Genomic DNA, 15,176 nt, shown 5'->3' on the forward strand with positions numbered 1-15,176 from the left:
CTCCCTGTATATTATGTACAATTTTTCAATAGGGTAGGCAGCTCTTGCTAAGTAAATCATTTTTCTTTCTCCTGTACTGTGCTTTGTTTAGTTCGAAAGGTCTGCTCCAGTTAGATGGTGTCTTAGTTTATTCACAAAATGTGTGCTATGGGGTGGGAAATTGTCACATAGTAGAGGCAGCAGCTAGGGACATCAGGGAGCACATGTAGCTACAACAGAAATGCTTTACTAGAAATAACCCAGGAATGACACTGATAGACAACACTATTTCTGGGTGTAATGTGACTTACAGCATTAACCCTTCAAGTACTTTCCAGTAAATCTCATCTCTGAGCTTCAGAGGCACCCTTCCTGAACTTTGACCACTTCTAATACATGTTAGTATCAAAAAGAAAATGTGGTCTAACTATAATCTTGAACTCAGAGGCATTGACTTCCCCAGTTTCTGGGGGGAGCTTGACCCCTGCTCCGCCCCAGGCCCTGGCCCAGCTCCACCCCTGCCCCCAACCCTGCCTCCTCCTGCCCCCACTCTACCTCTTCCCACCCCTGCCCCTTCCCTCTCCTTTCCCCCGCCCCCCCCCGTGCATCCTGCATGCCACTGAACAGCTGATCGTGGTGGGCAGGAGGCACTGGGAGGGACGGGGAAGACTTGGTGGGGGACTGCCAGTGGATGCTATTTTTTTCCCCGTGTGTGCTGCAGCTCCGGAGCACCCATGGAGTCGGCACCTATGCTTTAACTAGAGGACAAAGTAGACGACCTGAACCTCTGAGCCTGCTGAGAGGATTATTCTACGCCAAAGTCATTTGACTCTCTAGTAATACTCTGAAATTCTTTCTTCTCTGGCTCTTCATGTTTTGTTCTCCTTGGCTTCAGACTTGGCTTTTTCCTCATTCTTTTCTTTTCACTTTCTACTGGTCATTTTAGACTTGGGGACTTTTTGCTGCCCTTTTTTTAAAACTTGGCATTTGTCTTCTTTCAATCCTTGGGTTTCAAGCTTCTTCTTTTCTTTTTTTCCCCTTCATTTTTGTCTGATTTTGCCTTGCTTTCTCTGTCCTCAAGGTCTGTAATGGCTCTTCTCTCATCATCAGGCTTATCACAGAAATCACCAACGGCAGCTCTAAAGCTCTCATTACAAATTTGGTCATTTACCACATGACTCCTGGGTCTGTGGAAAGGAAGCTAAATTTTCCTGACCTCAGTAACCACAATTTGCAAACTCTTTAGCAAGCCAGATTTTTAAAACCCCAGAGGGGGATGAAAATTATTGCCTGGAGCTTCCAATTTGTGTCTAGCCAACGAGTTACCTCAGCTTTCATCTGCCACAAAGTTCCATGCTCTTTCAGGTTTCAGTCTGTTTGGTTAGCATCAAAGGTCTCAAGTTTATGTGACAAATTTGCTGCTGTCTCCTCTATGGAGCTACCATCATAATCATCAGTATACTGCTCCTCACCAGGCTATGACAGCAGAGAAGATGGGAAATCATGGTCAGTCCTGCCTCAAAAAGATATTGTCAGTCTTGCCTTATCTACAGCGAACCATTCTCCAAATTATATCTCCTCCCCTTTTTCTGTCCCCCTCCAGTCTGCCCAATTGTAGCTTGCTTCCCATTTACAAGACAGTGTATGTTGAAAGAGGCTTTCACCTTGCTTCCTTTCCTCTCCCTCCCCTAACTAATCGGGACAGTTAGAATGCTATCACAATATACAATCTTGACCTTTCTTTTTAGAAGTGCTACACTGTGAAATTCTGTAGCACAGCATTGGTTTCCTAGGTGAAAGCTAATAAACAATGGAAACAAGCCAGCAGTACTGCCACAAATATATCATTAGAACAAAAAATTAAGACAAAACCAAAACGGTGCCACGATCCACACAACTGTGAGCCAGCAAGCATGCAAGTCTTCACTTATGTTCCAGCTGTGTATCAGGACAGCTCTGTATCAGGTTTTCTCATCCAGAACTTACTTACACTCAGAACATCTCCATGCCAGGTGTCCTACTCCTGGACTTATGTACATTACGAACGATGGCTCTTAAAGTGCTGTGCATTATTTTCACTAATCTTTTTTCCTCATTTTCCTTATATTTTTAACCAACTGCTAGTATTTGTTCACCTTGCTACCATACTGTCTCTGTTAGAGGTGAGGGCACAATCTTCAGCCTCAATACAAACATCTCTCCTTCAACCAACGTCACCGCTGTGATTTGCGATATAACTGCGGAAATTTCACATCAACATTATGCTCAAAGAAAGAACAAAGAAAGAAAGTTTCCATCACTAATGGCCCTGACAGTATTGATCAGATTCTTCATCACTGTTAGCGCAAACATTACCAGTTTCATTCTCAAGTTGCTTTATCACGCTCTCTGCAGTGTGGCTGTTTGATGAATATCTGTCGTCTTAATTTATGGAGAAGGAAAAGTTTTATTTCATAGGATGTGTAACTCCCTTTGTGATTTAGAGAGCATGGCCCCTTTAAAACATTGTCCTGAGGCAGGGGAAGTGCTGTTTTTTCCAGGGGGAAGGGAGTATGGAGAGGGAGAGTGACAGAATGTGTGTGTCTCAAGTTCCAGACAAGAGGGCCTACAGGGAGCAGACCCTCGCATAGGGAAGTAGCCAAGAACTAGCTCAAAGCTGGGGAGGGACAAAGCGGCCAACCAGGGATATCCCAGGACAGGAGCCAGGAAGAGAACTGGGCCAGGGAGGACTCACTAGAGAAGGACAAAGTGGAGCCAGATCCAGTATCATTGCCACCCAGAGCTGTATGGGACCGTGAGTATTGAGGCTTGTGACTTTGCATTGGGAATACGGAGGGAGGTTGTAGCCAGTTGAATGAAGAGGTTGTCGCTCTGCATAGGTTTGCAGAGAGTGACAGAAAAAGGCACCGGAGGGGTTTGTTGGGGAAAGTTTACTGGTGCTGAAGATGACCAGGAGCACCCAAGACTCACCGCCAGACTGGAACTCTGCTCAGGAATCCTGAACTCTGGGTCTAGACGCATTGCTTGGCATCTACCCTTGTATTTTGTGGTACCACCGGTCATGTGGGTCCGCGTGTTGGATGTAACCTTCTTTTATTGCTCCCTCTATCTTCTTTCCCTGTTCATATTTCCCTTTCTTATATTCATTGTACTGATCCGACGTGTTTACTCCAGGGAGATTGGAACAGGTGCTTCTGGGGTAAAAGTGAGTTTCCCTGTTGCACTCATGCCTGTGCCTCTCCTTGGCTGGAGATGCCAGCACAGTGCACTCCATCTTGGTCATAAGGACGCTATAGTTACATGGGGTCATAGATTCCAAGGCCAGAAGGGACCAGACTGATCATCCTAGTTAGACCTTATATATAACACAGGCCACAGAACTTCCTCAAAATAACTCCTAGAGCAGATCTTTTGAAAAACATCCAATCTTGATTTTAAAATTGCCAGTTAATGATAATCCACCACAATGGTTCCAATGTTTAATTACACTTACTGTTATCCTTACTTCCTGTCTGAATTTGTCTACTTTCAAATTCCAGATATTGGCTCGCATTATACTGTTCTCTGATAGACTGAAGAGGCCATTAGCAAATATTTGTTCCCCACATAGATACTTCTAAACTCTGTTAATCACCCTATAGCCTTCTCTTTGTTAAGTGAAACAGATTGAGCTCCTGGAGTCTATCACTATAAGGCAGGTTTTCTAATCCTTTAATAATTCTTGTGGCTCTTCTCTGAACCCTCTCCAATTTATCAACATCCTTCTTGAATTGCGGGCACCAGAACCAGACACTATTCCAGCAGTGATCACACCAGTGCCAAATACAGAGATAAAATCACCTCTCTGCTCACACTCAAAATTCCTCTGATTATACATCCAAAGAACACATTAGCCCTCTTGGCCATGGAGACACACTGACAGCTCATGTTCAGCTGATTATCTACCATGACCCCCAAATCTTTTTCAGTCACTGTTTCCCAGAATAGAGACCCCCATCCTGTAAGTATGGCCTGCATTCTTTGTTCTTAGAGGTATACCTTTACATTTAGCTGTACTAAAACACATTGTTTGCTTGTTCCCAGCTTACCATGCAATCTAGGTTGCTCCTTGTCAGTGACCTGTCTGCCGCATTATTTACCATTCCTGCAATTTTTGTGTCATCTGTAAACTTTATCTGTTATAATACTATGTTTCTTCCAGATCATTGGAAAAATGTTAAACAGCATAGAGCCAAGAACCTATTTCTGGAGGCCCCCACTAGAAACACACTTGCTCAATGATGACTTCATGTTTACAATTACATTTTGAGACCTATCAGTTTACCAGTTTTTAATCCATTTAACATGTGCCATGTTAATTTTATATCATTCTAGATTTTTTAATCAAAATGTTGTGTGGTACCAAGTCCAAGTACATTTCATCAACACTACTGCCTTTATCAACCAAACTTGTAATCTCAACAAAAAAAGATATCAAGTTAGTTTGACAGGATCTATTTTCCATACACCTGAGTCACCTGTTGAGAGCAGTAAGATTCACTCCAGCTTTTACACAAAGATGTGTGGAGCTTATTCCCAAGAAAGCTCTATCTTCTGCACAGACGAGCTTTGCCTTTGTGGTGGATAGCTCCACTGTGTTTCAAGAACAGAGCTGTTCACCATAGTCTTCATCTGGAGCTTTAGGTGATCTTTAAGGTATCCTGGGCCCAGATCATTTTGTACCATGAAGAGAAACACAGAAATCTTGAATTTGACTGAATATTCTACGGGAAGCCAATGTGGAGTGCAGAGCGGTGACATGCTCACGGTAGCTTGTGCTGTTAAATGGATGCACTGCCACCCAAGTGTGAAAATTCTGGCCTTCTTTTAGCATCAGTAATTTCTTCCTCAAGGAAAACTGAACACTCATTTAGCAGCAGAAGACAGAATCATCTTTGATAATGTTCTATTCCACCAATATTCTCCAATACACAGTAAAGTTAGAGAAACTTTAGTCTTTCTTTTGAACTGTGCTGATACTTCTCTGTATTAGAATTTATTTTTTTGTAATGAAATTAAATCACTTTCCCAATATAAACACTGAAGCTACTATTAATTAGAACTAACATTGTTTCTGGAAATCAACTTGCCACAAGATAAGGAGGAAGGCTATTTTGTCCAAATGAAATATTCTGACCCAAATTGTAAATACAATATTTTTTAAATCTCATAAAATACAAGGCATACAAGATTCCATAGCTATGTAAAAACAAGCACAAATTTATAAATATTGAATATATGGAATGAAAAGATAAGAAATATCTTCTGTGATTTTTACGAAAGGAAGCCAGAAAAATGGTAGTTCAAATGGATTAACAAAATAAGTGTATAAAAGGGATGAAAAGAAAAGGGTGAGGGGTTCATTTTATTGAATTAAGGATCAAGCTTTCATCCAAACAAATGGGTCTCTGCTTCATGTCTATTTTGTGGAACACAATGAAATGAGTTCGTTTAGCTGTATACTATATGTTAGTGATTTTTGAACATTAACTTTTATTAACTATATCACTGTAAAATTAGTACAATTTTTTTATTTGCCAATCTGATTCAGATATGCTACGATTCAACTAGCACTGATCATGAAACAACCCCAATGCTGGAGGGAAAAATAAAGGTAAGGCATTAGTAACAAAGAGTGGGGAAGGTATATTATTAAGCTCCCTACATAGTGCCTTGATTGTTAAAAATTAAGATAGAGAGAGTGAGACTTAAGTGTGATTGTAGTCAGAAACTACTGTAATTCACCTCATCTAAATCTTCATCTTTTCTATTTATTTATTTTTCTTATTTTTAAAAAAAGATTTTCTTTATGGTAAAAACCACTAATAAACAACTTTATGACAGTAGCAACTTTTTTACTCTACAGTAGAACTTCAAAATTACAAACATCAGAGTTACGAACTGACCGGTCAACCACACACCTCATTTGGGACTAGAAGTATGCATACACTATAAAAATAAAGGGAAAGTTTAAAAAAAGATTTGATAAAGTAAGGAAACTGTTTCTGTGCTTGTTTCATTTAAATTAAGACAGTTAAAACTGCATTCTTCTTCTGCATAGTAAAGTTTCAAAGCTGTATTAAGTGAATGTTCAGTTGTACATTTTTGAAGGAACAACAACATTTTGTTTGGAGTTTCAAACATTTCAGAGTTACGAACAACCTCCATTTCAGAGCTGTTCATAACTCTGAGGTTCTACTGTACATATCTACCCTCCGCTGCTTCTCACTTTACTGATAAAAGAAGTTCTTTTTCCTGATAGAACTAAGAAAGAGCAAGATAACTACTATTTGGCTTAATGGAGCATCAACAAATTGTCTGCTAAGTTCTGATTCCAAAATCTTTTCTTTCCTATCAGTGATGAGGCATGAGCCAGACAAACAAGCTTGATTTTTCAGATCTATATTTTTTCAAAGCTGACAGTCAGAAAAATTATCTTGACTTGTAAAGAAAACAAATTTGTTCTGGAACTATGGAAACCCTCAATATCATTTTTAGATCCCTTTTACTGAATAAGAAAACACGGACAAAATAAAGCACTCTCACCTTCTGTAGTACTGAGGATAAAACCTGCAGTTTTAAATGGAGATCAAAAGCCTTTTGTTTTTCCTAGGTAGTTGGTCAGCAATTAAATAGAAAGGCAGAAAAGATACGTTAATTCCTAAACAGGTTAAGACAACTTGCTTGCAGAAAACTATGGAATTAAGGTAAGGGATAAGATGCAAATGAATATAAAATACAATAAACCATTATATTTTACATGTGTAACTAAAATATATGAAATAAAGCATTGTCTATTTCTTTTTATTTGCAAGATTCAGAGTAGCATAGCTCATTAAAGACAGCTATATTGCAAAATGTTTGGATTCTCAGGAAACATTTTTGATAATATGAAATAAACATGAAATGATGATTTGTATCATCACTAAAGAAAGTGGCTCCAGACAGATGACTTCCGTAGTAATGTTGAGAAAGAAGAAACTTGCATTCATAGCTTTTGGATGCACATGATGACTCTCTGAAAACAGATTTCTATGCTTCTTTTGGCAACAATCATCTATGCAACAAATGCTGCGTGAGTCCATGTCAACAATGTTAATATCTCACTTTCTTATATCATTGTCAAGTTCTATCAGATGCTGATGAAATAAATTCAAGATGCAAAGACTTTTTTTTTTGGGGGGGGGGTAAGTCAAGGTCTCCTGGAGGTCTTTACTTTTTCTTTTATTACACGGTACATTTCTTATGTGTAGCGAGTGCTGGTATCTGAATAAAAGGACTCTAAAGTTCTTTCTGAAGAAGGTGAACCTTTTGTACTGGGAAATCTATAAAGATTCAGGTTCCTAATGTGCTGTGGGGGATTACTTCAGGCTAAATTTTCAGAAGTGACCATGGATTTTGGATATTCAATTTGACATGACTTGGATCTGATTCTCAAAGGTGCTGGACAACCACAACTCCAAATGAAATCAGTGGAGTTGCAAGTGCTCAGCACTTCAACAGGCAGACCAAAAAGGTGTCTCCGTTTGGGCATTCAAAATTGGGGGAACCCAATATCAATATTCATTTTTGAATTTTTTTCTTTTAAGTGTTTACCCTGGCATCCTTAGCCAAAATATTTCACCTCACAGTCGTTCAGAATGGCGTGTGTGAATTGGTTGTCATTCTCCACCCTCGAGATGGCTCCATATCTATGATGCTGCGTGCATACAATTTGTGAAGTGCTTTAGGATAAAATAAGATTGTCTTAATTATTAATATAATAATAATATAAATCATGCCGTACCAAAATGCAAGAATCATTCTGTGTGTATCGTATATAAGTGTAAAATATTTAATAAGAAAAACATCTCTCAGGGCTTGTCTACACAGGGACATTTGATGGCATAATTATACCCATATAGTTATGTTGCTATTGTAATACTGATATAACTCCCCATGCTGATGCTCTTATTCTGGAATATATGCTGGTGTATTTCTCCATGTAGACAAGCCCTCAGTTTTAGGTAGAGCAGCAGTCATTCAGATATTTATAAAGCTCATTGATACCTGCACTTAAGAGAGCATTTTTCTATTAATTCTTTTGTAAATGGATTAAGCTAATTTGGAATAAGGTACTCTTTTTCTGGAATAAGAGTGTCCACACACAGAGTTAATCAGGAATAGATAATTTACTTTAAATTCACATCCTATTTTATTCCAGGTTAACTTTCATGTGTAGATAAGTCCTGAGTCTTAGGCGTGGTCTACACTATGATTTTAGGTCAAATTTAGCAGCGTTACCTCGATTTAAGCCTGGACCCGTCCACACGACAAAGCCCTTTTTTCAACTTAAAGGGCTCTTTAAATCGATTTCTTTAATCCACCTCCGACGAGGGGATTAGTGCTGAAATCGACCTTGCCTGGTCGAATTTGGGGTAGCGTGGACCCAATTAAACGGTATTGGCCTCCGGGAGCTATCCCAGAGTGCTCCATTGTGACCGCTCCGGACAGCGCTCTCAACTCAGATGCACTGGCCAAGCAGACAGGAAAAGGCCTGCAAACTTTTGAATTTCATTTCCTGTTTGGCCAGCGTGGCGAGCTGATCAGCACAGATGACCATGCAGAGCTCATCATCATGATGGGCACATTGCTGGGGCACATTGCCCAGCCCATACTTTGTGAGAAGTCTATGTTCAGTTTTATGTCCTCACCACTCTCATCACCACACTGCCATAGTCTCCTCACCTGGTTTTGCTTTTGCAGCTTCTGGTTCTGTGCTGAAAAAAGGCGTGAAACAATTGTCTGCCGTTGCTCTGACGGAGGGAGGGGCAACTGACGACATGGCTTACAGGGAATTAAAGTCCACGAAGGGGGTGGCTTTGCATCAAGGAGAAACACAAACAACTGTCACACAGAATGGCCCCTTCAATGATTGAACTCAAAACCCTGGGTTTAGCAGGCCATTAATTTCACAAAACAAATCGGGTCAATTTCTTGTTTTGATCCACTCCATCTATCTTTTACATCTTATTCTGGCAGCAGACAGTGCAGTACAACTGCTAGCCATCATCATCTCCTGGTTGCTTGCCAGAAGACGGTGCAGTACAACTGTTACCCATCGTCATCTTTTGGGTACTCGGCAGACAATGGGAATGACCTGGCTGAGTCACTCCCATGTCTGCCCAGGCGCCCCTGACCGACCTCACTGAGGTCAGCTAAAGGAGCACCCAGGAGTACGATGAGGATGGCTACCAATCGTAATACACCGTCTGCTGCCAAAAGGCAATGTGTTGCTGCTGTGTAGCAATGCAGTCCCATGTCTGCCAGCACCCAGAAGACGTACGGTGACAGTGAGCTGAGCAGACTCCATGCTTGCCGTGATATGGCGTCTGCTCAGATAACCCAGAAAAAAAAGGCACAAAATGATTGTCTGCCGTTGCTTTCACGGAGGGAGCGAGGGAGGGAGAGGGGGGCCCGACGACATGTACCCAGAACCACCCGCGACACTGTTTTTGCCACATCAGGCATTGGGATCTCAACCCAGAATTCCAATGGGCAGCGGCACCTGCGGGAACTATGGGATAGTTACCCACAGTGCAACACTCTGGAAGTCGACACTAGCCTCGCTACTGTGGATGCAGTCTGCTGACTTAATGCACTTAGAGCATTTTGTGTGGGGACACACACACTCGACTGTATAAAAATGGTTTCTAAAAAACTGTCTTCTATACATTAGACCTAATTTCGTAGTGTAGACATACCCTGGTGCATCTTAATGTTTTCTTTAAAAGAGACTGTAGCTACCGGGTTACTCCCATTCATGAGTATAAAGGCTGTCCTTTGCCATAGCTGGACCCTGGAAACAGCAGCTCCTCTTCAGACGAAGTCCAGACTGGGAATGATTTTTTCCCTGGATGCAACATCCATGGCCCACACTTCTGCTTTCACAGCTTCCCTTAATGAACTCCAGCTGTTATCTCCTCCCTCTATGACTGGCACCTTTCCACAGCCTTTGGGGTGTGTCAGGGCTTCTCTCTCCCTTCCCAGGGAGTTGGTTAATTTTCTCCTCTCCTTGCTGATGGACAGGGACAATAACCCAGGTGCAGTCCCCTGGGATTTTTGCCACATTAGAAAAAGATTTTAATGCTTTTTCCCTACAATTATTTTTGATGTTGGTTGTTCACGGAAGTATGATCTCATGGGCATAGTGATCACTTTATAGTAGAGAATCAAGTAATGCTGTTTTTCAAAATGCAAATTGACATCTTTGCGTATCAGTCACTATAAGGGAGATGTTCTTTATTTCAAGTGGGTACTATCCCTGATGTGTACAATCTGAATTAAGGGGACACTGGCAGGTCACGCTTGCCCCCAAATATAGGCTTTGTAAATGTATAAAATCTAAGATAAGTAGAAAGGTTTCCATGAATTTTAAAAAGGAATATTTTAGTGCAAAAGGAATTTTTATGATTGTTAGTTATATTGTGAGACTCTGTAGAGGCTCCAAACAGGGATCCACTGTGCTCGGTGCTGTACAAATGAGTGGGGAAGAAAGAGAGAGTCACTGTTCCAGGCAGCTCACAATCTAGGGAAGTATTTATTTTTAAACAAATAAACTTTCAGGTTCTGATTCAGAAAACCAAGCCTATTTAGGAAAGCACATACGACCACCGTCCAAAAGACAAAGCTCTGGCTTGAAGTTAATAAGCATTTGCTTATGTGCTTTCCTGAACAGGGATGGACTTTTTCAAGAGTTTAAGTGCATTAGACTGTAATCCAAACACTGAAGCATAAGTAGGGAAAATTAAACTGGCTGCAAAAGTTAAATTAGTTAGTCTATTTTTATGACCTAAGCAAAAAGAAATAGAAGAAGTAAACAAAAATAGACAGATTTAAATAACATAATTTTTAAAAATTCTGTTGGTTTTAATGGTATAATGATGACCTGTAAACAGGCCACGAAAGTTTGTTTTTTATAATATATGACATGCCTCTGTAAACTATAGCTCTTCTCATTAGTGGGGCAGAGCGAATCTCAGGGCTAGTGTTGAGGAAATTGTTGTCCAGGGAGTATGATAAACTTGGAACATTACTATTCATTAATATAAAATATAAGAGAGCTAAAATACGCATCTTATCACAAAGCTTACTTCCAGCATCGTATCATTAAGACTTCCACAAAATGGTTTCAATATTTTGTCTGGTATTGAAATATTTTGCTGCGTGTTTAGAAGGAAAGAAGTAAGATATAAAAAGTAAATCTAGGTTAATTTCCAGACAATCGAATTAGAAAAAGAAACGTATATCATGTCTCATTAAAACAGAATTTATGCAATAGGCTCGAAGAATGTCTGTGTATGAGAATAAATCTTCAGGAATACCACATATATCAAATAAAATGTTCAAGGCCAACATTTTCAAACTTGTGTCCTAAAGTTAGGCTTCTAAACCCATACTTAGACATCCAAATGTAAATGACCTGATTTCAGAAGTGCTGAGCACTCACCAAGATCCATTGAAGCCAATACCAACATTTCAGTAGCTTGAAGACTCAGTGTTACCAGTTCTCACAACTATACTGCCAATGTCTTGATATAATGTGTTTTTCTTAAAGCATCAGCTCATGAAGTCATGAGATTATGCGAGATTCTCAACTTCTGCTTTTTTTAAAAAAAGTTTCTCTCTTTCATGGTTGCAGAAAAAAGCTTGAAAATATGAACTCATAAGGCTCAAAAACCAGAAAGCAAATAAACAGAATCCCAACATTTATTATTTTTAATAATATTGTGATTTTAAGCCAATCTAATGATTTTTTGGAGCCTGACTGTTTAGGTTTGGCAATATTGAGGATGTCATTAGCATATACAGCTTTCCCCCTCCTGCCTAGTCTTTCATAAATTAAGTATCTCACAAACAGCCCAATTTTCAATTAGGTTCCTAAAATTAGGGTGCCCAATTCTACATTCAAGAGGAGCTGCAACCAGACACCAGTCACCCAATCACCTGCTTTAGACACGTAGAGTAGGCGCCACTTTCAGTACCCGAATATGAAATTGGGCACCGACTTTTGATACGTGGATTCTCAGGTTAAGATTTTCAAAACTGGGTAATGATTTTGGATGCTCAGCTTCAGACACCTTAAAAAGAGCTTGATTTTCAGATAGGGTGAACATTCACCCTCTGAAAATCAGGTCCCTTTAAGGTGTCAAACTGAAACACCTAAAATTTGAGGCACCAAAATTTCTTAGTTATTTTTGAAAGTCTTGTTTTTTGTGTTTATTCCCATTGAGTATCTTCATCTACTAAGGTATCAGTTATATAATGTATCTATCACATATGCTGTACGAATTTAGATTCCTTTTCATCTTTGGGTTGCTTAGGCCTTGAATTTGTATCTTATCCTCTCAGTTTCGGTATTTCATTGCAACATGTTGGTCAGCCACCTTACTAAGTAGATAGCCAGTTGAAAGAGAGATTAAATAACATCTATGAAATACTTGCCAAGAACAGGAATGAAGTCAGCTCACATTTTTCTATATAGTGAGGCTTTAGCAAGTTCCGCTATAAATTCCTCTGAGGCCATGACTGTGGATAGCGTTGGGAAGTCTTGACTTCTTTATAACAGACAAAAGAACGTATACAACAGGCTTGGATGGCTAACTCTGGAGGATCTTACTTTCTTTTAAAAGCAGAAAATACACTTAGCCAGGGATGCTGGACATTCACTTTTTGTTCATTTTTAAAGTTCCTTTCTTTCTGATAAGATAGTTTTACAGAAAAGAATAACATTCTTTGGAGTTTTTTTAAACAAAAAACATATATTTTAAAATTTAAAATGCTAAAATAAAAATAATGAATAATCCAATATCTATTCAGGGTTAAAGTTAGAGGGAAAACACAGGCATTCCTGTGGCCTTAAAGGTCTATAAACTTATTCACAAAAGAAAAGTACATCCCCAAAACTACAGAGGTAAGGTCTCGATCACAAATAGCAAAGAATAATTTCAAGGTTCTCATTATCACAGAATTGCTTTTTTGCAATGTAACTATGTTAACTACAGCCAATTTAAAAAAAAAGCCTAGACTACAAATCATTAGTTCCCCTTTCTATCTATATGATGCTGATGTTTCTGAAACAACTTTAGTTCCTTCTCAAAAGATCCATAAAGTAAAGGGCTGTGAATAACAGAACACACAGTTCCTAATAAATGAAAGATATAGGTGGAATCGTCACTCATTTTGAACTGTCAGACCCTGAGCAGGAAGGAGTTGGGTGTTTTTCACGGGAAACAGAAGCCTCAGGTGTGGGGCATACACTGCATCATTTGAGTGGCATTACAAACTTATCCTAGACTATTAGCATTTTTTGTCACTTGACTTTTGCTGTAAGATACTGTAGCTTTAGTATGTTGCTCACACACTGTAAACTAGGGACCTCTTGGTGCCAACTTGCACCAGGCATAAGGAGTACATAGGGCTTTACAGAGATCCCTAGGTCAGCCATCCATGCAACAGTTTGCCAAAGAGTGGCATGTAATCTAGTGAGGGCCAGTACCTTACTGATCATCATAATCATTGCAAAATGGATGGATAGATGCAGGAGTGGTGTCACAGTTTCTGGTGCCCTAGGCAGAATTAGGGTGGCGGCATTTTGTGCGCTCCCCATGGGACGCGTGGGAGCTTCCGGTTTCACTCCCATTGTGCCGCCGAAGAAGGACCCTTCGCCGAAATGCTGCAGGTGACAGCGGCAGTCATTGAGCTGCTCAATTGCCTGCTGCTGTTTTCCGTGGCACGTTGGCAGAAGGTCCTTCTTCGGCAGCGCGACAGGAGCGGAACTGGAAGCTCCCGTGCGCCCCGTGGGAAGCCTAATGGAAGCGCAGGCCCAGGATAGATGGATATTTAAGGAATTAGATCTCTATACTGAGAATTATGTCCTTAAGTTTGTAAGTTAAGACACGACACCAGAAGGTAACACCCCAGTTCAGCAGGGGGTAGGGGACACTTTTCTCCCTGGCTGGTCATTGTGTATTCTCTCTCACAGTTCAAGTCCATTGCATTACTGAGCCTAAATGAAGAAATTGTGAATTCATATAAGAAAAGATCTGCAGGAATAAACAAAAACAGCAGGGCAGGGGTGTCATTTTGCCAATAAAGACAATGGATTTTTGTGGTATAACTAGGTGTACTGAGGCATACTGGGGATCTAGCTTTCACTGAGGAGAAAAACTGTCAGTGCATTCTGTATTATGAAAGGAGAGTCACAGCCATCCTGGCTGGAAATCACTGCAAAGAGGTTGAGAGAGCTAAATTTCATTGGACAAGACAGTATCTTATTAAGTAAGTCTAGACTCTAGAAGACTTGTTATGATTTTATTTTACATGTAACCATTTGTTTCCAATACTTTGACTTGCTATTTCTACTTCTCAAATCTCTATACTTTGTTAAATAAACTTTTACTTGTTTTCAAGTACATAAGTCCTGTGTGTTAAATGGAACAGTGATCTGAAGGGAAACTGGTAAGATGATGTATACTACTTCTTTGGGAGCAGCAGATCTGTGAACTCTGTGTCTAGTGGATCAGGGGCTAGTTACCTCAGACGGATGGCTCAGAGGGCTCAAGCACTGGACTGTGCCTATCATAATCTGCAGTAGAGAGAGAGCCGGGGAGTGTTTTTGTTGTCCATGGTGTAGAGCTGAAGAATGAAATTGTTTCTTTTGGTTGTCACTGTTATAACATTGTAACACTGTTTACTGTTTGCCTCTCAACATTGTAAATTGTTCATTACCCTTGTTTTAATAAGCCTCCATATTGTAACTCAAACTCCATTTTGAAATGCTCACTCCATTTTGCAAAACCTTGCTGTAACCCTATTAGTTTAGTTTAGATGTGTGAATAATGTATGCATGAATAATGGAATCAGCCTCCAGCCCCAGCCTGTCCTGATAAAGTTAAGTGCAAACACCAATGGCTGAAGATGCAGACAACAGCCCTGACAAAGTAAGAAGAGTCCACCCTAAAAGAAAAGAACAAAGGTACAATTAAAGCAAGATCAAAGTCAGGTCCGAGGCTGAAAGTCACATCTGCAATTGACAGGTGATCAATCACACACCACCCAGAAGCAGCGTGACACATCAAGACCTATAGACTCTTGATGCAAACTAAAAGCCTATTAAA

The 15,176-nt window shown here is 40.0% G+C and overlaps 1 protein-coding gene across 3 annotated transcripts in view; it reads right to left on the reverse strand.

Moving 5' to 3' along the window:
- MYRIP (myosin VIIA and Rab interacting protein) overlaps nt 1–15,176 on the reverse strand; it is a 90,885-nt gene that overhangs the window by 19,040 nt on the left and 56,669 nt on the right. The window lies entirely within an intron of this gene.

This window comes from Gopherus flavomarginatus, chromosome 2, assembly GCF_025201925.1.
Source record: "Gopherus flavomarginatus isolate rGopFla2 chromosome 2, rGopFla2.mat.asm, whole genome shotgun sequence".
In the NCBI taxonomy this organism is placed as follows: domain Eukaryota; kingdom Metazoa; phylum Chordata; order Testudines; family Testudinidae; genus Gopherus; species Gopherus flavomarginatus.